Consider the following 24,798-nt stretch of genomic DNA (forward strand, 5'->3'; position numbering starts at 1 on the left):
GACAGGACTGCCAGCTCAATGTTCCAGGGTACAGATGCTATAGGAAAGATAGAACAGGAAGTAAGAGAGGAGGGGGAGTTGCATTTTTGATGAGGGAAAACATCTCGGCAGTACTGAGAGGGGATGTATCCGAGGGTTCGGCCACTGAGTCTATATGCGTAGAACTGAGAAATAAGAAGGGGGAAATCACTTTGATAGGGTTGTACTATAGGCCCCCAAATAGTTGACAGGAAATTGAGGAGCAAATATGTAAGGAGATTACAGGTAGCTCCAAGAAAAATAGGGTGGTAATAGTAGGAGATTTTAACTTTCCCAACATTGATTGGGACAGCCATAGTATTAGAGGGTTGGGTGGAGAGAAATTTGTTGAGTGTATTCAGGAGGAATTTCTCATTCTCATTCAGTATGTGGATGGCCCGACTAGAGAGGGGGCAAAACTTGGCAACCTCTTGGGAAATAAGGAAGGGCAGGTGACAGAAGTATTAGTGAGGGATCACTTTGGGACTAGTGACCATAATTCTATTAGTTTTAAGATAGCTATGGAGAATGATAGGCCTGACCCAAAAGTTAAAATTCTAAATTGGGGCAAGGCCAATTTTGATGGTATCAGGCAGGAACTGTCAAAAGTTAATTGGTGGAGTCTGTGGGAAGGCAAAGGGATGTCTGGTAAGTGGGAGGCTTTCAAAAGTGTGTTTAACCAGGGTCCAGTGTAAGCACATTCCTCTTAGAGTGAAGGGCAAGGCTGGTAGAAGTAGGGAACTCTGGATGACTCGGGATATTGAGGCCTTGGTCAAGAAGGAGGAGGAGGCACATGACATGCATAGGCAGCTGGGATTAAGTGAATCCCTTGAAGAGTATAGGGGGTTAGGAGTAGAGTTAAGAGAGAAATCAGGAGGGCAAAAAGGGGACACGAGATTATGTTGACAGATAAGGCAAAGAAGAATCCAAAGAGCTTCTACAAATACATAAAGGGCAAAAGAGTAACAAGGGAGAGAGTAGGGCCTCTTGAGGATCAACGAGGTCATTGTTGTGCAGATCCACAAGAGATGGGTGAGATCCTAAATGAATATTTCTCATCAGTATTTACTGTTGAGAAAAGCATGGATGTTAAGGAACTTGGAATACATAGTGATGTCTTGAGGAGTGTACATATTACAGAGAAGGAAGTGCTGGAAGTCTTAAAGCGCATCAAGGTAGATAAGTCCCCGGGACCTGATGAAGTGTATTCCAGGACATTGTGGGAGGCTAGGGAGGAAATTGCGGGTCCCCTAGCAGAGATTTTTGAATCATCGATAGTCACAGGTGAGGTGCCTGAAGACTGGAGGGTGGCAAATGTTGTGCCTTTGTTTAAAAAGGGCTGCAGGGAAAAGCCTGGGAACTACAGGCCAGTGGGCCTCACATCTGTGGTGGGTAAGTTGTTGGAAAGTGTTTTGAGAGACAGGACCTGCAGGCATTTAGAGATGCAAGGACTAATTAGGGACAGTCAGCATAGCTTTGTGAGTGGAAAATCATGTCTCACAAATTTGATTGAGTTTTTTGAAGGGGTAACCAAGAAGGTAGATGAGGGCAGTGCAGTTGATGTTGTCTACATGGATTTTAGCAAGGCTTTTGACAAGGTATCGCATGATAGGTTGTTGCATAAGGTTAAATCTCATGGGATCCAGGGTGAGGTAGTTAAATGGATACAAAATTGGCTTGATGGCAGAAACCAGAGGGTGGTTGTGGAGGGTTGTGTTTCAAATTGGAGGTCTGTGACCAGCGGTGTGCCTCAGGGATCAGTGCTGGGCCCACTGTTACTTGTCATTTATATTAATGATTTGGATGAGAATATAGGAGGCATGGTCAGTAAGTTTGCAGATGATACCAAGATTGGTGGCATAGTGGACAGTGAAGAAAGTTATCTCGGATTGCAACGGGATCTTGATCAATTGGGCCAGTGGGCTGACGAATGACAGATGGAGTTTAATTTAGATAAATGTGAGGTGATGCATTTTGGTAGACTGAACCAGGGCAGGATTTACTCAGTTAATGGTAGGGCATTGGGGAGAGTTACAGGACAGAGATCTAGGGGTACATGTTCATAGCTCCTTGAAAGTGGAGTCACAGGTGGACAGGTGGTGAAGAAGGCATTCAGCATGCTTAGTTTCGTTGGTCAGAACATTGAATACAGGAGTTGGGACATGTTGTTCAAGTTGTACAAGGCATTGGTAAGGCCAAATTTGGAATACGGTGTACAGTTCTAGTCACCCTATAATAGAAAGGATATTATTATTAAACTAGAAAGAGTGCAGAAAAGATTTATTAGGATGCTCCCGGATCTTGATGGTTTGAGTTATAAGGAGAGGCAGGATAGATTGGGACCTTTTTTCCTCTGGAGCGTAGAAGGCTGAGGGGTGATCCTATACAGGTCTATAAAATAATGAGGGGCACAGATCAGCTAGATAGTCAATATTTTTTCCCCAAGGTGGGGGAGTCTAAAACTAGAGGGCATAGGTTTAAGGTGAGAGGGGAGAGATACAAAAGTGTCCAGAGGGACAATTTCTTCACACAGAGGGTGGTGAGTGTCTGGAACAAGCTGCCAGAGGTAGTAGTAGAGGCGGGTGCAATTTTGTCTTTTAAAAAGCATTTAGACAGTTACATAGGTAAGATGGGTATAGAGGGATATGGGCCAAATGTGGGCAATTGGGATTAGCTTCGGGGTTTTAAAAAAAAAGGCAGCATGGACAAGTTGGGCCGAAGGGCTTGGAAACCTTTATGACTCTATGACTCTAAATCTGAAATGATACAAATGGTTTATTGAACCATCAAAACACAACAGTTAAATATGAGATAATTATAAATAAATTAAACAAGGCAAAAGAATACTAATGATAAACACGTGGTGGTTTAGATTTTCCACAGCCTAAAATGTGAACTCTCCTTTGCTCAACCTCATGCAATGAGCTATCCAAATCATGATCTGACAAGTTCTGACTTTTCTTCCCAATTATATTTTGTTTCCATATTCAAAATTAAGACATACACTTTTAAACATGCCAAATGTGAAGTTCTACAATAATATAATGCAGATTTAAATAGATTTTGTTTGTTTTGTATCTGTGAAACTATGTTCATTTATACCTATTAAATAATACTCATCTTCAATCATAAAAATAAAGTTAAAAAGACATCTTAAATGAACGAATAATAATAGGATTAACTGCTTAAAAGAAATAGCAAAAAAACAAATCAACATACCTTTATTATAGGAGGAAATCATTACTTTAAAACTGCTGTTTCAAAGCCAGACCTCAATGGGCGTTATCAGTCGGGTCCCGCCAATAGGGGATGTGGCTGGAGTCCTCCTGCATCACTCTGAAGGCTACTGGGATTGTCCCGCTGAAGGCTGCTGCTCCCATCAGGAATGAGCTCACGATTTTTCAACTTGGGTAAGTGCTCAACATAAACTATTTTTGGAGGGCCATGGTTTCCACTGCTAGGTTATGGAAATTATGGGCCATTGAATTATGCAGAAAATATTGAACTTTAAATAAGATTTGTGGATTTTAAAATATGGACATGGACTAAAGATGGCCATCACAGAGACAACATGTGGGTTTCCTCCGGGTGCTCCGGTTTCCTCCCACAGTCCAAAGATGTGCGGGTCGGGTTGATTGGCCATGCTAAATTGCCCCTTAGTGTCCTGAGATGCGTGAGATGAGGTGAGAGCGATTAGTGGGTAAATATGGAGGGATATGGGGGTAGGGCCTGGGTGGGATTGTGGCCAGTGCAGACTCGAAGGGCCAAATGGCCTCTTTCTGCACTGTAGGGATTCTATGATTCTATGGCTAAGGATGTAAATTCTGTCACTGGCAAAATTGCCGGTGAATGACACTGAGAATGGAATCACACCCTGCTCACAGACAAAGATGCATCAAAAGCACAAAAGCCATCCAGAAAGGAATTGCCATTTCCCATTGAGACAGTGGGAGATATTGGGAGATGTGTATCATCTCAGCAGGGATGATATCCTGTGAGCAATGTCCCAGATGGATTTGGGGATTTTGTCTTCCAGGAATGTATAAAGTCACGGACAAAAGGCAGCTGCAAAGCTTGGTCTGGGTGTGGAAGTGTGGGGCACGGATTCTCTCTCTCTCTTTTTCTCCCTCTCTCTCCCTTTGCTCCCTCTCTCTCCCTTTGCTCCCTCTCTCTCTCTTTCTCCCTCTCTTTCTTTCTCCCTTTCCTCTCTTTCTCTCCATCACTCTTTTCCCTCTATCTTGTCTCCTCCCTCTTTCCCTCGCTCTTGTCCCCGCTTGCATGCTTCCCCACACCCAACGCGCACACTCCCGCTCCCCACTGCGTACCCTCTCCGGCTATTCCCCCCCGCCCTCTCCCACTCTTTTCCCCCCCGCCCTCTCCCACTCTTTTCCCCCCCGCCCTCTCCCACTCTTTTCCCCCCGCCCTCTCCTGCTCTTCGCCCCCGCCCTCTCGCACTCTTCGCCCCCGCCCCGCTCTCCCCCCTCCCCGCTCTCCCCCCTCCCCGCTCTCGCCCCTCCCCGCTCTCGCCCCTCCCCGCTCTCGCCCCTCCCCGCTCTCGCCCCTCCCCGCTCTCGCCCCTCCCCGCTCTCGCCCCTCCCCGCTCTCGCCCCCCTCCCCGCTCTCGCCCCCCTCCCCGCTCTCGCCCCCCTCCCCGCTCTCGCCCCCCTCCCCGCTCTCGCCCCCCTCCCCGCTCTCGCCCCCCTCCCCGCTCTCGCCCCCCTCCCCGCTCTCGCCCCCCTCCCCGCTCTCGCCCCCCTCCCCGCTCTCGCCCCCCTCCCCGCTCTCGCCCCCCTCCCCGCTCTCGCCCCCCTCCCCGCTCTCGCCCCCCTCCCCGCTCTCGCCCCCCTCCCCGCTCTCGCCCCCCTCCCCGCTCTCGCCCCCCTCCCCGCTCTCGCCCCCCTCCCCGCTCTCGCCCCCCTCCCCGCTCTCGCCCCCCTCCCCGCTCTCGCCCCCCTCCCCGCTCTCGCCCCCCTCCCCGCTCTCGCCCCCCTCCCCGCTCTCGCCCCCCTCCCCGCTCTCGCCCCCCTCCCCGCTCTCGCCCCCCTCCCCGCTCTCGCCCCCCTCCCCGCTCTCGCCCCCCTCCCCGCTCTCGCCCCCCTCCCCGCTCTCGCCCCCCTCCCCGCTCTCGCCCCCCTCCCCGCTCTCGCCCCCCTCCCCGCTCTCGCCCCCCTCCCCGCTCTCGCCCCCCTCCCCGCTCTCGCCCCCCTCCCCGCTCTCGCCCCCCTCCCCGCTCTCGCCCCCCTCCCCGCTCTCGCCCCCCTCCCCGCTCTCGCCCCCCTCCCCGCTCTCGCCCCCCTCCCCGCTCTCGCCCCCCTCCCCGCTCTCGCCCCCCTCCCCGCTCTCGCCCCCCTCCCCGCTCTCGCCCCCCTCCCCGCTCTCGCCCCCCTCCCCGCTCTCGCCCCCCTCCCCGCTCTCGCCCCCCTCCCCGCTCTCGCCCCCCTCCCCGCTCTCGCCCCCCTCCCCGCTCTCGCCCCCCTCCCCGCTCTCGCCCCCCTCCCCGCTCTCGCCCCCCTCCCCGCTCTCGCCCCCCTCCCCGCTCTCGCCCCCCTCCCCGCTCTCGCCCCCCTCCCCGCTCTCGCCCCCCTCCCCGCTCTCGCCCCCCTCCCCGCTCTCGCCCCCCTCCCCGCTCTCGCCCCCCTCCCCGCTCTCGCCCCCCTCCCCGCTCTCGCCCCCCTCCCCGCTCTCGCCCCCCTCCCCGCTCTCGCCCCCCTCCCCGCTCTCGCCCCCCTCCCCGCTCTCGCCCCCCTCCCCGCGCTCCGCCCCCCTCCCCGCGCTCCGCCCGCCCACTCCCCGCCCCCTCCCCGCTCGCCCCGTCCCCTCCCCGCTCGCCTCGCCCCCTCCCCGCTCGCCCCGCCCCCTCTCTCCGCCCCCACCCCAATACACCACATCCACCGGTTCCCCTCTGTCAACCGAACTCGTGATATCCTCAAAAAATTCCAGTAAATTAGTTAAACATGACTTTCCCTTCATGAATCCATGCTGCGTCTGCTTGATTGAACCATTCTTTTCCAGGTGTCCTGCTATTTCTTCCTTAATGATAGATTCCAGCATTTTCCTAACCGGCCTGTAGTTACTTGCCTTTTGTCTACCTCCTTTTTTAAACAGTGGCGTTACATTAGCTGTTTTCCAATCAGCTGGCACCTCCCCAGAGCCCAGTGAACTTTGATAAATTACAACGAATGCATTTGCTATTACGTCTGCCCTGTCTTTTAGGTGCATTCCATCCGGACCAGGGGACTTGTCTACCTTTAGTCCCATTAGCCTACCCAGCACTACCTCTTTAGTAATAGTGATCGTTTTAAGGTCCTCACCCCCTACAGTCCCATGACCGTCAATTATTGGTAAGCTATTTGTGTCCTCCACATTGAAGACCGACACAAAAAACTTGTTTAAGGCCTCGGCCATTTCTTCGTTTCCTATTATTAAATCCCCCTTCTCATCTTCTAAGGGACCAACATTTACTTTAGCCACTCTTTTCCGTTTTATATATTTGTAAAAACTTTTACTATCAGTTTTTATATTTTGTGCTAGTTTACTTTCATAATCTATCTTTCCTTTCTTTATTGCTTTCTTCGTAGTTCTTTGTTGTTTTTTAAAGCCTTCCCAATCTTCTAGTTCCCCACTAATTTTGGCCACTCTGTATGCATTGGTTTTTAATTTGATACTCTCCTTTATTTCCTTAGTTATCCATGGCTGGTTATCCCTTTTCTTACATTCCTTCTTTTTCATTGGAATATATTTTTGCTGAGTACTGAGAAAAATCTCCTTAAAAATCCTCCACTGTTCCTCAACTGTCCCACCAATTAGTCTGTGTTCCCAGTCTACATTAGCCAACTCCGCCCTCATCCTATTGTAATCCCCCTTGTTCAAGCAGAGGACATTGGTTTGGGACCCTACTTTCTCACCCTCCATCTGTATTAGAAATTCAACCATATTGTGATCACTCATTCCAAGAGGATCCCCTCACAAAGAGATTATTAATTTTACCTGTCTCATTACACAGGACCAGATCCAAGATAGCTTGCTCTCTCGTAAGTTCTGTAACATACTGTTCGAGGAAACTATCGCGACAGCATTCTAAGAACCTCAAGTCCACCGTGTCCGACTTGAGTTGAGCAATCGATATGGAGGTTAAAATCCCCCATGATTATTGCTGTTCCATTTTTACATGCATCTGTTATTTGTTTGTTTACAGCCCGCCCCACCTTGAAGTTATTATTTGGGGGCCTATAGACTACGCCCACCAATGACTTTTTCCCCTTACTATTCCTTATCTCCACCCACATTGATTCCACATTTTGCTCCGTAGAGCCTGTGGTAAACCACTGTTAGCTTATTACCTGTATATGTGACATGCTTGGACACATCCCTGCCGGCCCTACCCGAGACTCCTCCCCCCCCGGTCCAGGTATAAAGGCGACTGCTCCCCATCCCCCCTGCCTCAGTCTGGACCAGTTCATCGGCATGGGTGTGCTCCAAGTCTTTTGCTAATAAAAGCCTATTTGTTCTTGCATACAAACTAGTCTTTGCTTGATTGATGGTGCATCAATTTTATTCGCAAAAGCTTTGGGATGGAGCAGATACTAAAACCCGATAAAATCGAACTGGACCCTCAAGCTGTAGGAGCCTCTAACAGCTTCGATCACTGGCTGCGCTGTTTCGAAACTTTCCTCATCTCCTCCTCCGTCGTCCGGACCGAAACCGACAAGCTACACGTGCTCCACGCCCGGGTAAGCGATCAAATATTCTCGATGATTAGAGACGCTGAAACTTACAAGGATGCGATCGAACTTTTAAAATGCCAGTACAACAAACAGTCTAATGAAATCTACGCCAGACATCTTCTGGCTACTTGCAGACAACAGCCAGGAGAATCGGGTGATCAATTCCTGCATGCGTTGCGAGCACTTGGCAGGGCCTGCAACTGCAAGGCCGTAACAGCCGCCCAAAACACTGAGGACTTAATCAGAGATGCCTATGTCACGGGTATCAGGTCAAACTATATCCGACAACGACTGCTGGAACAGGGTGGGCTGGACCTACAAAAGACTGTGGCGCTTGTCGACTCGTTAGAGGTGGCCTTCCGTAATCTCGAGGCCTACACCGCCGACCACGGGGGCGCATTGTGGACACCGCGGCCGCCGCCACCTCTGTACTCAGGAGGGCTGCAGGCCTACGCCATGCCATGTCCCACCAATGACCCAACCGCTGCGGCAGTCTCCGGAGGCCCGAAGTGCTACTTCTGCGGCCTGGGGAAGCACCCCCGACAACGCTGCCCAGCGAAGGATGCGATCTGCTCCGGGTGTGGAAAGAAGGTATGCAGAGTGAAATCGACCTCTAAGCCCAGTAGCGCCATGTGTGACCCACGGGGGCCCCCATCTTGGGTGCCGGTAGCCGCGCGTGAGCCGTGCGGGCTGCCATCTTGGACGTCATCAGCCACGTGCGGGACGCCATCAGTCGCGTGTGGGCCGTCATCTTGGATGCCGTCAGCCGTGTGCAACTACTCGCAAAATCCAACGGTGGCTTCGATTACGCTGGACCAATCCAGGCCTCACCAACTCGCCAGGTCCATGATGGACATCGAGGTAAACGGTCGCATTACAAACTGTTTGTTTGACTGTGGGAGTACGGAGAGCTTTATTCACCATAACACAGTAAGTCGCTACGCCCTTTCAGTACTGCCAGTGAAGCAAACGATCTCCATGGCTTCAAAGTCCCACTCGATGGATGTCCTCGGGTACTGCATGGCGACCCTGACTGTACGGGACACAGTGTACAAAGATTTCAGGCTCCTCGTGCTGCCACAACTCTGTGCTACCGTACTCCTGGGGCTAGATTTCCTGTGTCACCTTAAGAGCGTCACCATGGAGTATAATGGGCCTTTTCCCCCGCTCTCCGTTTGCAATCAGCAGTTCTTATATCGCCCACCGCGCACCACCTGCAGCCTCTCGACCCTGAAAGTCGCCCCTCCCTCACTGTTTGAAAATCTCACCCCCGATTGCAAGCCCATCGCCACCAAGAGCAGACGGTACAGTGCTGGAGACAGAGCTTTTATCAGGTCCGAAGTACAACGGCTCCCAGGGGAGGGGATCATCGAGGCCAGTACCAGCCCCTGGAGAGCCCAAGTAGTAGTTGTTAAGACTGGGGAGAAACATCGCATGGTCATTGACTACAGTCAGACCGTTAACCGATACACGCAGCTGGACGCGTACTCCCTTCCCCGCATATCTGACACGGTTAATCAGATTGCGCAATATCGGGTGTTCTCCACCATTGACTTAAAAGCTGCATACCACCAGCTCCCTATCCGCCTGGAGGACCGCCAATATACTACCTTCGAGGCGGATGGCTGCCTCTATCACTTCCTTAGGGTCCCCTTCGGCGTCACCAACGGGCGCTCAGTTTTCCAGCGTGAGATGGACCGAATGGTAGACCAGAACGGGCTGCGGGCCACCTTCCCGTACCTGGATAACGTCAGCATCCGCGGCCATGATCAGCAGGACCGCGACGCCAACCTCCACAAATTCCTCCACACCGTCACACTCCTAAATCTGACCTGTAATAAGGAGAAGTGTGTATTCCACACACACTGCCTCGCCATCCTTGGTTGTGTTGTGGAAAACTGGGTCATCGGTCCCAATCCCGACCGCGTGCGTCCCCTCCTGGAACTCCCCCTCCCCGCCAGCCTCAAAGCACTGAGGAGGTGCCTGGGCTTCTTCTCGAATTACGCCCAGTGGGTCCCCAATTATGCGGATAAAGCCCGTCTGCTCATCAAATCCACCCCTTTTCCCCTGACGGCAGAGGCCCGCCTGGCCTTCGACCGCATCAAAGCAGACATCGTGAAGGCCATGATGCAAGCTGTAGGCGAATCCATCCCGTTCCAGGTGGAGAGCGATGCGTCTGACTTCGCCCTAGCCGCCACCCTTAACCAGGTGGGCAGACCCATGGCCTTCTTCTCACGAACCCTCTAAGGCACTCCTCTGTCGAGAAGGAGGCCCAAGCCATAGTGGAAACTGTACGGCACTGGCGCCACTATTTAGCTGGTAAACGATTCACCCTACTCACGGACCAACGGTCAGTTGCATTCATGTTTAATAACACGCAGCGGAGCAAGATCAAAAACGATAAAATATTGAGGTGGAGAATCGAGCTCTCCACCTACAATTACGACATCTTATACTGGCCCGGGAAGCTCAATGAGCCCCCAGATGCCTGTCCCAGGGAATATGGGCCAGCGCACAAATAGACCAAATGCAGACTCTCCACAACGACCTCTGCCACCCGGGGGTCACCAGGTTTTTTCACTTCATTAAAGCCCGTAACCTGCCCTACTCCATTGAGGAAGTCAGGTCTATAACCAGACACTGCCAGGTCTGCACAGATTGCAAGCCGCACTTCTTTCGGCCAGACAGAGCACACCTCATGAAAGCCACCTGCCCTTTTGAATGCCTAAGCGTCGACTTCAAAGCCCTCTCCCCTATTCTAACCGCAACATATACTTCCTCGACGTCACTGACGAATATTCATGTTTCCCCTTTGCTATTCCCTGCCCGGATATGACCTCGGCCACGGTCGTCAGGGCCCTGCACAGCCTCTTCACCCTGTTCGGTTTCCCTAGCTATATCCATAGCGACCGGGGATCCTCCTTTATGAGTGATGAGCTGCGACAGTACCCAAAGGCATAGCCTCGAGTAGGACCACCAGCTACAACCCCAGGGGGAACGGACAGGTAGAGAGGGAGAACACGACAGTCTGGAAGGCCGTTTTACTAGCTCTGAGATCTAAAGGTCTTCCAGTCACCTGCTGGCAAGAGGTCCTCCCTGATGCACTACACTAGATTAGATCACTCCTTTGCACAGCTACCAATGCTACCCCTCATGAAAGAATGTTTGTTTTCCCCAGAAAGTCCTCCTCGGGGACCTCACTACCGTCATGGCTGACGTCCCCAGGCCCTGTCCTGCTCTGGAAGCACGTGAGGACCCATAAGTCGGACCCCCTGGTCGAAAGGGTCCAATTCGTCCACGCCAACCCCCAATATGCCTATGTGGCGTACCCTGACGGGCGGGAGGACACGGTCTCTATTCGAGACCTGGCACCCGCAGGTGCCCCAGGGACCACTACGACCCACAACCCCACACCCCCAACCCCCAACGTTGTCCATACAGCAGCAGGGCCACAGCATGCTCCCCTAGCCCCCGTATACAGCACGCCTGAGCCCCAGGAGCCGCCACCATGCACCCGACAATCTGAAGGGACTACAGACGACTCGAGCAACTACGACCTGGCGCCTGAACCAACACCGCGGCCACCTGAACCGGCACCACAACCGGCACTACGGCGGTTGCAGTGGCAGATCAAGCCCCCAGAGAGACTAAATTTGTAATTCTGTAAATATCGTTCCACCCACCTCACCCCCGCCGGACTCTTTTTTGGCATCTGTTTTTTGGTAAACCACTGTTAGCTTATTACCTGTATATGTGACATGCCTGGACACATCCCTGCTGGCCCTACCCGAGACTCCTCCCCACCCCCCCCCCCGGTCCAGGTATAAAGGCGACTGCTCCCCACCCCCCTGCCTCAGTCTGGACCAGTTCATCGGCATGGGTGTGCTCCAAGTCCTTTGCTAATAAAAGCCTATTTGTTCTTGCATACAAACTAGTCTTTGTTTGATTGATGGTGCATCAGAGTCTATATCGTCTCTCACTACCGCCCTGATATCCTTAATTAACAGAGCTACCCCACCTCCTTTTCCTTCCTGTCTATCCTTCCAAATTGGCTGATACCCCTGGATATTTAGTTCCCAGTCCTGGGCACCCTGCAACCACGTTTCTGTAATGGCCACTAGATCATACCCATTTGTACTGATTTGTACCGTCAACTCATTCACTTTACCTGAATGCACGTAGCATTCGAAACAAAGTGTCTTTATGTTAGTCTTTCTTACCTGGACCCGATTTGTTAGTGCATTCCTTTGTTTGCATGCTCTGTCCCTTCCTGTCACAGACTGGTTATTCTTCCCCAGACCATCTCCTTGCACTGTGTTGACCACCTCCCTTCTCATGCTTGTCACCTTTTTTACTCTGCCTGAGGTTAGATTCCTGCCACCTTCTATACTCTCTGTTCTATTGCGTGGTCTGGAAACTTTACTAACCTCTCCTGAGCCCTCGGCTCCTTTAACTAGTTGGAAGTCCTCATCATTAACCTGCAGTCCTACCCTCTCCTTTACCTTTGATTTTCTAATTTTCCATACAACTGAACCCTCCCCCCCACTATTTAGTTTAAAGCCCTATCTACAGCCCTAGTTGTACGATTCGCCAGGACTCTGGTCCCAGCACGATTCAGATGAATACCATCCCATCGGAACAGGTCCCCTCTTCCCCAATACTGGTGCCAATGTCCCATGAATTCAAACCCATTCCTCCCACACCAATCTTTGAGCCACGCATTTACCTCCTTAATCTTATTGACCCTGTGCCAATTCGCTCGTGGCTCAGGTAGTAATCCAGAGATTGTTACCTTTTTGGTTCTGCTTTTTAATTTAGCTCCTAGCTTTTCATATTCCCTTAGCAGAACCTCTGTTCCTGTTCTACCTATGTCATTGGTACCTTCGTGGACCACGACAACTGGATTTTTACCCTCCCACTCCAAGTTCCTCTGCAGCCCAGATGAGATATCCTGAACCCGAGCACCAGGCAGGCAACACAACCTTCGGGATTCTCGATCCTGGTCACAGAGAACAGTGTCAATGCCCCTAACTCTACTATCCCCAATTACGACTACATTTCTTTTTTCTCCCCCCACTTGAACAGCTCCCTGTACCACGGTGCTGTTGTCAGTTTGCTCATCCCCCCTGCAGTCCCCGTTCCCGTCCACACAGGGAGCAAGAATCTCGAACCTGTTGGACAGGTTCAGGGACTGAGGCTCCTGGAACTCTACCTCCTGGATCCCGCTACCTGCCTCACTCGCAGCCACACCCTCTTGTCCCTGACCACTGGCTGAATTCAAGTTAGTTAGTCTAAGGGGTGTGACTGCCTCCTGAAACACAGCGTCCAGGTAACTCTCCCCCTCCCTGATGTGTCGCAGTGTCCGAAGCTCAGAATCCAACTCATCAACCCTGAGCCGGAGTTCCTCAAGCAACCAACACTGACTGCAGACATGCTCACTGGGAACCACAATGGGGTCCACCAACTCCCACATCATACAGGAACAACACGTCGCCTGACCCTCCATCCTTATTTTATTTGCTTTGTTTTTAAGATTTTAAAAACTAAGAACTAAACCTACCCTGCCTCATGTACCCCTGATGTGGAGATGCCGGCGTTGGACTGGGGTAAACACAGTAAGAAGTTTAACAACACCAGGTTAAAGTCCAACAGGTTTATTTGGTAGCAAAAGCCACACCACAGGTGTGGCTTTTGCTACCAAATAAACCTGTTGGACTTTAACCTGGTGTTGTTAAACTTCTTATCATGTACCCCTCACAGACAAGTCAAGAACAATTTCATATCCTTATTTTAAAACTTACTTTGGATTCATTTATCACTTCTAATCTGTATGAATGAATACGTATGTGTTTTATCACTTTCTTGCAGTTGGTACTCATTCTTTCCTTAATTCAAGAAAACCTTGTTAAATTGGTTCCTTTTCAACCATAAATATTGGGACTGGAAAATTAGCCTCAAAGGGTGGTTTATTTTTTACATTAATCTTCTTGTGACTGGCAGAAGGGGCTGAATAAAGAAAGGAAGTTAGTTGATTCCTCCTCACGTGGCGTATAACAATTTGGGGGTGTCACAGCTGGAAGTTAACAAACAGCGGGATCTCATCCACGTTAACAAATCTGGGGAACCTCATCTGGACACCAGGCATGACAGAGCTCATTTATGGAATGAAACTGGATGGAGCACCTCGCATTGACATAGGCACCACAAACAACAACAGCAAACTCAGCCCTATCGACCCTGCAAAGTCCTCCTTATGAACATCTGGGGGCTTGTGCCAAAATCCAGCTGTCTCACAGACTAGTCAAGCAATAGCCTAGCATAGTCATACTCATGGAATCATATCTCACAGATAATGTCTCGGACACCGCCAATACTGACCCTAGGTATGTCCTATCCTCTTAGCAGGACAGACACAGCAGAGGTGGGGGCAGAGTGGCATACATTTGGGAGGGAATTGCCCTGGGAACCCCTTGAGCCTGGACTCCATGAAGACTCATGATATCAGGTCAAACATGGGCAAGGAAACTCCCCCACCCCCTGGCTGATGAATCTGTACTCCGTGTTGAACAAACTTGGAGGAAGCACAGAGGGTGACAAGGGCAAGAACGTATTCTGGTTGGGGGACTTCAATGTCAATCATCAAGAATGGCTCAGTAGTATCACCACAGACCAAACTGGCCAAGTCACTCTTGTTCAGTATTAATGATTAAATTACCAGTTATTAAACTCCTGGTGAGAGGAGCATGTGTTCACTACAGTCCGATTACTGCACTAAATGGTAGCTGGGGATTCAGGGACAAACAACAAAAGCAAAGTTGGAATGATAAAACACCTACACACACCCTTAAACCTTGTATTCAATATAATGTCACAAGTTTTTTAAACTGTTGTGCATTCCTCGTGTATGTTTACCTGTGAGCGGTTGTGAATAAGTGACTGGACATGGGATGTGACCATGAGTTCAAAAACATACTCTCTTCCATCGGGAAAAAGATACAAAATCTGAGCTCACGAATCAACCGACTCAAGAACAGCTGCTGCCATCAGACTTTGAATGGACCAACCTCGCATTAAGTTGATCTTTCTCAACTGCCTAGCTATGACTGCACTCAAGAATATTCTGCACTCCTTTCCTTCCCTATGTACGGCATGTTTTGTCTGTATAGCACGCAAGAAACTATACTTTTCGCTGTATACTGATACATGTGATGAACTAAAGGTTGAATTAATAGGGCAGTCAGACCAGCTACGAATTGGCAATTTGCCCATCCGTATATTGTAAAGTTGGGGAGGGATATATTCATTTGTGTGATTTGTTAGTATCTTCTTTGCCTCAGAGTTTGTTGTTTTCAATGAAGCTATTCCATGGGCTTTATATTTATCCAGTCAATGAATCACCCAGCAGAAATTTCAAAAAGTAACCAAACTTTAGAAGTTTAATGAATTTTAAATGTAATACTTTCTTTGGGCTGCCCAGGGGATTTGCGGTTTTCTTGGTAACCTATTATTCATTTTTGCTTTATGTCATTTGGAGAAAATAAATCACTTGACTGCACTTGAGATGTTTAATTGGGACATCTATTCCTCAGAAACTTATCTCTTCCACTTGAATGAATTTATTGTGTGAGATTGCACCATGTCCTGTTCCACACCCAGTCAAAGCTCACCTTTGTTTGTAACATGAGCTGCTTAACAGAGGTTCTGCTTGGTTTAGAATCATAGAATCCCTATAGTGCAGAAGGAGGCGATTCAGCCCATCGAGTCTGCAACAACCATAATCCCACCCAGACCCCATTCCCCTAACTCCCACATATATACCCTGCTAATCCCCTTGACACCAGCATCAATTCAACATGGCCAATCAACCTAACCTGCATATCTTTGGACTGTGGGAGGAAACCGGAGCACCCGGAGGAGCCCCCACACAGACACAGGGAAAATGTGCAAAGTCCAGATAGACGGTGACCTGGGCCCCTGGCGTTGTGAGGCAGCAGTGCTAACCACTGCACCACCGTGCTGCCCATTTAGCTTGAACTCAAAACCTGGGCATTGCACATGCCTCAATCCTCGTACCATTAGAGTGCCACATGCTAACTAACTGACCGTGTCACAAGAGAAAGCAACGATCGTTTCCATACGCATTTCAAATTGCATTACCTCGTTAGAGGCACCAAGGTTTTTGGACTGAGTGGCAGGGCCCTATGTTACATGACAGTGTGCTGAAGTAGTTATGTGACTGTGAAGAGACTGGTGAAGTAACCAGTGCCTCACAGTTTTGGCTCGTTTTGGGGGAGGGGGAGCAGGAGGGGGAGGGCGAGGTCCTGGGGGGGGCGGGGGGGGGGGGGCGCAAAATGAAGTAGAGCACAGGGCCCTAATTGTAAATCTGCTGTTGCAGCTCCAAAAACACTCAAGAAGCTTGACAGCATCCAAGACAAAGCACCCTTGGTTGGCACGCCTTCCACAAACATTCATTCCCTCCACTGCCGACATACAGCATGTACCATCTCCAAAATGCACTGCAGTAACTCACCAAGGTTTCTTGGATAGCATCTTCATGAGCACTACCATCTAGAAGGACAAGAGCAGCAGATAACTGGGAGCATCACCAAGTGGCAGTTCTCCTTCAAGCCACTCAACATCCTGATCTGGAAATACATTGCTCTTCCTTCACTGTCACTGGGTCAAAATCCTGGAACTCCCTCCACAACAGCATTGTGAGTGTACCTACACCAAATGGACTGCAGCAGTTCAAGAAGGAGGCAGCTCACCACCACCTTCTCAAGGGCAATTGGGGATGGGCAATAAATGCTGGCCCAGCCAGCAAAGCCCACATCTCATGAAAGAATAAAAAAAAAGAAACAAAAATATGTACTTAACCCAATGATGGGACTATTGAATCCTTAGCTGTTAATCAGCATATTTCATGCCAGTTAAACAGTACGTACAAGCACAATATTCAAAATCAGTTTTGATCATTGGAAAACTGACAGCACATTGAAATCTACTTTGCTTTCATGTTTCATTTCAACTTCATGATTTTTTTTAAGATCATAGAATCCCTACCATGCAGGAGGAGGCCATTTAGTCCATCGGGTCTACACCAAGCACAATCCTACTCAGGCCCTATTCCCCATAACCCCACATATTTACCCTGCTAATCCCTCTGACACAAAGGTCAATTTAGCATAGCCAATCAATCTAACCTGCACGTCTTTGGACAATGGGAGGACACTCACGCAGACATGGGCGAATGTGAAAAATCCACAGATAGTGACCTCAGGCCAGAATTGAACCCGGGTTTCTGGCGCTATGAGGCAGCAGTGCTAACCACTATGCACCCTTCCTGGAAACATTAACATATAGCTGAGTTAATCACTTTTTTCTCAATTGTAAAGTTCAATAGCTGCGTGAATCACTTTATTTCTCAATTCTAAGACTCAAAATGATAATCATTTCCTCGACTTGCACTGTCAATGTTATTTTTGACAGGCCCTTTCTTGCCTTGGCTGTGCTCTCCATAATTTGGGAGCATTCCAATGCTTGACTTGATGCCAGTCCTAACACTACAACATTATTAAAGTAGGGCACGTTAGTAGGGTGGTGAAAGAGGCATAGATTACAAAAGCAGGGAAGTCATGTTGGAGTTGTATAGAACTTTGGTGAGGCTACAGCTCGAGTAGTGTGTGCAGCTCTGGTCACCACATTATAGGAAGGGTGTCAAGGGCATTGGAGAGGGTGCAGAAGAGATTCACCAGGATGCTGCCTGGGGTGGATCATTTAAGTTATGAAGAGAGGTTGAATAGGCTTGTGTTATTTTTGTTGGTGCAGAAGATCATGAGGGGCATGGACAGAGTGGATAGGGAGCTTCTGTTTCCCTTAATTGAAGGGTCAGTCACGAGAGGACATAGGTTCAAGGTGAGGGGCAGGAGGTTTAGGGGGTATTTGAGGAAAATCTTTTTTACCCAGAGTGTGGTGATGGACTGGAATGGGTTGCCTGGGAGGATGATGGAGGCAGATTTCCCCACATCCTTTGAAAAGTACCTGGATGAGCACTTTGCACATTATAACATTCAGGGCTATGGGAAAAGTGCTGGTAAATGGGAATAGGTGGAGGTCAGGTGTTTCTTGTACGTCAGTGCAGACTCGATGGGCCTCGATCTGCACTGTATGATTGATTCTATGATTGTCCTTAACTGAGCCGAGACAGTGTTGGAGTCGGGGGGAGGGATTTGGGATGGCAATAAAGTGGGTAAACAGTGGGAAAATGCATTGGGATGGCACTGTGACACCTTCCTGTTGCCGGTCATTGGGCAGCCCAGAATGGAACAGGAACCCACCAACTAGTGGCAGGCACCCAATTGAAATTGGTAAGGAATTACTAACTACGATTTTGAACAGCGTTTGGAATTCGGTTCAAGGTACACGGGCCCCACAGAGATTTAGCAGCTTGCAAGCTGTAATGGGGCAAGAGCACAGTACAAGGTGATTGACTGAAAGCACAAAGACTCATGGTTGCCATTGGAAGGGAATGCAATTCATGTGGAAAGATGGCTGCAGAGGCCAATAACTGAGAGGTTTCTTCCCAGAACCCTTGCAACATAGTCAGGTAAGGCAAGTGGGTGGCACCCATTGAGGCGGCAAATAGAGATTGGTGTCCTGTACTCAGAATTTGTTTTCTTCAATCAGGAGGTGAACGAGAGGGAGGAACCGCAGCACTTGGGAAGGCTGCAGCAGGCACGGGGGCACAGCGGCATCAAGATGTGCTGGAACACACCACGGCAGGACACATAGGGGGCAATAAGACAGGCAACAGCTGAATGTGCTACCGAGTACACAGGCTCTACACATAATAGTCAAGCAGGTGCCACGTACACAAGAGCAAAGGAGTACTTCTGCTCTGTTGAAATCTCGACTTCCGAGTTTGACTTTAATACAAACACACATTAACACAAGATACTTAGCTGACAGGTTGTCTTTATTTACTTGCTAGCATGGGGAGAGTCTTGACACAGTGGGTCAGAGACACCATTCCACCGGACAAAGAAAATCACCCTGGTTTATACAATTCTGCAACTCACAGTCAGTTGGACGCAATCCAATCAAAAGTGTTACAAATGACATACTTTATGTATTGATCCAATAGAAAAAATACTATGAGATCATGATACCTCATGGGATACCCTAATATATCATCCCTAAGCCTGTCCTCTATCCTCTTAGTCAGATATCATGTCTCTATTTTTGAAAGCAGTCTCACAAAACATCCTCACTAAAACAGTCTCACGTGGGCATCCTTTAATTGATAAAGGGGGCCTACAAAAGCCATTAGTATTTTATGGCCTTGTCAGTGAAGTTAACTGAATCTCTAAGGGATGTGGTCAACTCAACTTGCTTTCGGGATATTCCCCGATCATAGCCCTGATAAGTTTGTTTATTGCCATAATAATGAAACTCATGTATATATTGCTTATCAATTCAACGACTGAGCTTTTTATCACTCCCTACAATTTTGAGAGGTGTCATCATGTTATCATTAATTCTTGTCAGTTCCCACTAAGTCCCCTGCCATAACTCTTTCGTTAGCTGTCCCATTAATATCTTTCTGACTCTGTTTTGATTAGAAACTGTGCAGGCAGCTTCATTAAAACTCACTCTTGTATCAGTTTTTTCTGATAAGGCGTCTGGTGAGGCAATTAAGTCTCCTTTACAGCCTTGTGATTCCAACAGTTGGGTGCTTTAAAGGAATGTTTCTAACATCTGTTTGGTATCAAAGGGGCACTCTGTAACTGTGCATCAAAGTTTCTTTGTTTAACTTCCAAAAGTGTATGGGAGATATAATTATAATTATATGGATAATTAAATATATTACATGTACCTTTAAAACTACAAAGTATTTAAAACACCTAATTACAATTAGTAACAAACTTGCTCCCCATTGACAAGTGAATTCTACATCCAAATTGATTAAACAAAAACCCGAGCAGAGTCTGGCAATTTTATAGTAGCCCTTTCTTTTCTATCTTGCTACAGCTCCAGGGCTGGAGTCCCTCAGGCTTGAGGGGCTTAAGGACTCCTTCAGAGCAACCAGCTACTTTTGTTGATAGGAGGGAGTTTGACTCCCTCAATGTTAGATCATGTGTAACCACACCAGAAGAAACCCGAGTTGTGGCTAGGTTGTGCCAGCTGGTCCATACATCTCTGAGCAATTGCAGCGACTCAGTGCTCATTGTTGATGTACTGAGGAGGGTTGGTGCACTCATCTGGTATCCTTTCAATGTCCTGCCACCTTTCGCTCTCCATAGGCGTCACCACCTTCTCCATGCTGGAGGCCACAATCTTATAAGCCGGAGACATGGCACCATTCATGGCATCATTGGACTCCTCCATCATCCATGCATTGGAGTGAACAATCCCTGGGGAAGTCTAACAGATGTCCACATTTTTCCTGCTGCTGTTTTACAAGCGCATGCTTCACTGGTGACCCCTGAGGCTCAGCATCTGCATGGATTGGAGCATTGCTGGGCTCGTTCTCAATCATCCGATGGACACTGGTCACAGGGATCACATCCTGGTCATATGCTCCTGCATGTGCGTGGCCACATTGACCACTGGAGCCACTCATTGTAAAGGTGTGTCCTGTGCACTGGTATGAGAGTATCTGCATTGGTGGACGGCGCACTGAGCTGATGTGACAATACATCCTCAGATGGTGCAGCCTCCTCTGTGGTGTCTAATGGCTCCAATGGCATCTGCTGCGCTGCCCTTACCGCAGGTCTTGAGGGAGAGGCAAAAGCAATTAACAACATCCCTATGTTTCCCCCTTCCTCTTGCCTGTACATGTTCATGAACTGCATGTGATCATCATGGATTGCAGAGACAACACAGAAAAGAAAACTGGGAACAAAGAACAAAGAAAAGTACAGCACAGGAACAGGCCCTTCAGCCCTCCAAGCCTGTGCCGATCATGATGCCCCAACTAAAGAAAAAAACACCTCTGCCCTTACTCTGTCCATATCCTTCTATTCCCTTCCTATTCATGTATCCATCCAGATGCCTTTTAAATGTTGCTAATGTGCCTGCTTCAAGCATCTCCTCTGGCAGCGCGTTCCAGGCACCCATCACTCTCTGCATGAAAAAACTAACCCCACACATCTCCCTGAAACTTTCCCCCTCTCACCTTGAACCTGTGCCCCCTTGTAATTGACACTTCCACTCTGGGGAAAAAGCCTCTGACTATCCAACCTATTTATGCCTCTCATAATTTTGTAGACTTCTATCAGGTCTTCCTTCAGCTTCCATCCTTCCAGAGAAAACAATCACAGTTTATTCAACATCCTGTTGAACCTTCTTTGCACTCTTTCAAAAACTTCCACATCCTCCGGTAATGTGATGGCCAGAACTGCTTGCAATACTCCAAATGCGACCTTACCAAGGTTTTATCTAGCTGCAATATGATTTCCCAACTCTTGTACTCAATGTCCCGACCGATGAAGGCAAGGAAAGATTGACATTTGCTGCCATTGCATCTCTCACTTTGTTGGGCCTCCACACTCACCTTGCCTTTGCAGAAACCTGGCCTATTGCCAGCCTATCAAATCCCCACCTGCTTTATAACAGTAAGAAAGGGCACCAACCACTCATTCATCTCTGCTCCTTTGCATTATGAACTCTCTGCCCCTACCATGATACAGTGTGCCCTTTAGGGAAGGAAATTTGCTGTACTTACCTAGTTCTGCCGACATGTGACTGCAGATGCATAGCAATGTGGTTGACTGTTAAATGCCCTCTGAAATGGCCTAACAAGCCATTCAGTTCAAGGGCAATTAGTCATGAGCAACAAGTGCTAGCCCATCAATGATGCCCACATCCCCTGAACAAATAAAAGAGAAACAACTCCCCTGCCCTGTGCTGGTCAAGTGTCTGCATCTACCTCAAGGCCATCATTTCACAACCGAGAGCTCTGCTGCATGTGTTGATCAATGTTTACACAGCAGCAAGTGCTAATGATTGGCCATGGTGCTGTGGTGTGACACTACTCTCCATCCTGATGCACATGTTAGTCCTTGTTGAATCCCTGTGCATGAGTCATTTACATTGCTGTGCATGGCTATGACCACCATATTGTTCATGCATGCTGATCATCTTCCTATATACATGCCACTCACCTTGTTAGCCCTTACAAGGTCATTGAAGTGCTTTTGACACTGTGTCTATATGCACGTCATGATTTTGAACCGAGTGGCGGTGTTGTGTTGGGGTGAAAAACAGAATCCAGACTATTGAAGTTCAGGCCAGACACCAGGAAGGCACTAAGATCTCAGAGAAGATTTAAGATAGCTTAGAATTCTTTATTTCTGTGTTGCTCAGAGGTTGTGTTAGCCAGAAGACTATTTCAGAGGAATTTTCCATCTTCTACATACTTTAGCTGAAAATTGTTTTTAAACAGAAATCCCTTCAATTCCATAGGCTCTTTACCTTGGAGAAGTGAATGATCACCTGTCCTCTACCTAATACCTCTGCCCACCCTCTTTCTCCACTCTAACCCTGGCAATACAATAAATAAAAATAAATTACTGCAGATGCTGGAATCGAAAGCAAAAGAGAAAATGCTGGAAAATCTCAGCAGGTCTGGCAGCATCTATAAGGAGAGAAAAGAACTGACGTTTCGAGTCCAGATGACCCCAATGGCATGTTACGCTTGATTGGCACCCCTTCCATGAACATTCACTCCCTCCACTGCCGATATTCAGTGGCAGCACCATTTCCAAAATGCAATGCAGAAACTCACAAAGGTTTCTCGGACAGCATCTTTCAAACAAGCACTACCATCTAGAAAGACAAGAGCAGCAGATACCTGGGAGCATCACCAACTGGCGGTTCTCCTTCAAGCCACTCCTGACTTGGAAATACATCATCGTTCATTCACTGTCGCTGAGTCAAAAATGCTGGAACTCCCTCCACAACAGCATTGTGAGTGTACCTACACCACATGGACTGCAGCAGTTCAAGAAGGCAGCTCACCACCACCTTCTCAAGGGCAATTGGGGATGGGCAATAAATGTTGGCTTCGCCAGCAAAGCCCACATCTCATGAAAAAATAAAAAAACAAAAACACGTACTTAACCCAATGATGCTACTATTGAATTCTTAACTGTTAATCAGTATACTTCATGCCAGTTAAATAGTATGTACAAGCACTATATTCGAAATCAGTTTTGATAATTGGAAAATTGGCAGCACATTGAAATCTACTTTGCTTTCATGTTTCATTTTAACTTCATGATCTTTTTTTAAGACCAGAGAATCCGTACAGTGCAGGAGGAAGCCATTTAGTCCATCGGGTCTACACCGAGCACAATCCCACCCAGACCCTATTCCCGTAACCCCACATATTTACCCTGCTAATCCCCCTGACACAAAGGTCAATTTAGCCAATCAATCTAACCCGCACATCTTTGGACAATGGGAGGACACTCACGCAGACATGGGGCGAATGTGAAAAGTCCACAGATAGTGACCTCAGGCCAGAATTGAACCCGGGTTTCTGGCGCTATGAGGCAGCAGTGCTAACCACTGTGCACCCTTCCTGGAAACATTAACATATAGCTGAGTTAATCACTTTTTTCTCAATTGTAAAGTTCAATAGCTGCGTGAATCACTTTATTTCTCAATTCTAAGACTCAAAATGATAATCATTTCCTCGACTTGCACTGTCAATGTTATTTTTGACAGGTCCTTTCTTGCCTTGGCTGTGCTCTCCATAATTTGGGAGCATTCTAATGAACAAAGAACAAAGAACAGTACAGCACAGGAAACAGGCCCTTCGGCCCTCCAAGCCTGTGCCGCTCCTTGGTCCAACTAGACCAATCGTTTGTATCCCTCCATTCCCAGGCTGCTCATGTGACTATCCAGGTAAGTCTTAAACGATGTCAGCGTGCCTGCTTCCACCACTCTACTTGGCAGCGCATTCCAGGCCCCCACCACCCTCTGTGTAAAAAACATCCCTCTGATATCTGAGTTATACTTCGCCCCTCTCACCTTGAGCCCGTGACCCCTCGTGATCGTCACCTCCGACCTGGGAAAAAGCTTCCCACTGTTCACCCTATCTATCCCCTTCATAATCTTGTACACCTCTATTAGATCTCCCCTCATTCTCCGTCTTTCCAGGGAGAACAACCCCAGTTTACCCAATCTCTCCTCATAGCTAAGACCCTCCATACCAGGCAACATCCTGGTAAACCTTCTCTGCACTCTCTCCAATGCCTCCACGTCCTTCTGGTAGTGCGGCGACCAGAACTGGACGCAGTACTCCAAATGTGGCCTAACCAGCGTTCTATACAGCTGCATCATCAGACTCCAGCTTTTATACTCTATACCCCATCCTATAAAGGCAAGCATACCATATGCCTTCTTCACCACCTTCTCCACCTGTGTTGCCACCTTCAAGGATTTGTGGACTTGCACACCTAGGTCCCTCTGTGTTTCTATACTCCTGATGACTCTGCCATTTATTGTATAACTCCTCCCTACATTATTTCTTCCAAAATGCATCACTTCGCATTTATCCGGATTAAACTCCATCTGCCACCTCTCCGCCCAATTTTCCAGCCTATCTATATCCTGCTGTATTGCCCGACAATGCTCTTCGCTATCTGCAAGTCCAGCCATCTTCGTGTCATCCGCAAACTTGCTGATTACACCAGTTACACCTTCTTCCAAATCATTTATATCTATCACAAATAGCAGAGGTCCCAGTACAGAGCCCTGCGGAACACCACTGGTCACAGACCTCCAGCCGGAAAAAGACCCTTCGACCACTACCCTCTGTCTCCTATGGCCAAGCCAGTTCTCCACCCATCTAGCCACTTCTCCTTGTATCCCATGAGCCTTAACCTTCTTAACCAACCTGCCATGTGGGACTTTGTCAAATGCCTTACTGAAATCCATATAGACGACATCCACGGCCCTTCCTTCATCAACCGTTTTTGCCAGGGAAATTAAAGTCCCCTACTACAACAACCCTATTTTTTCTGCACCTATCCAGAATCTCCTGACA

The sequence above is a fragment of the Mustelus asterias genome, chromosome 20 (assembly GCF_964213995.1).
Source record: "Mustelus asterias chromosome 20, sMusAst1.hap1.1, whole genome shotgun sequence".
Taxonomy (NCBI): Eukaryota; Metazoa; Chordata; class Chondrichthyes; order Carcharhiniformes; family Triakidae; genus Mustelus; species Mustelus asterias.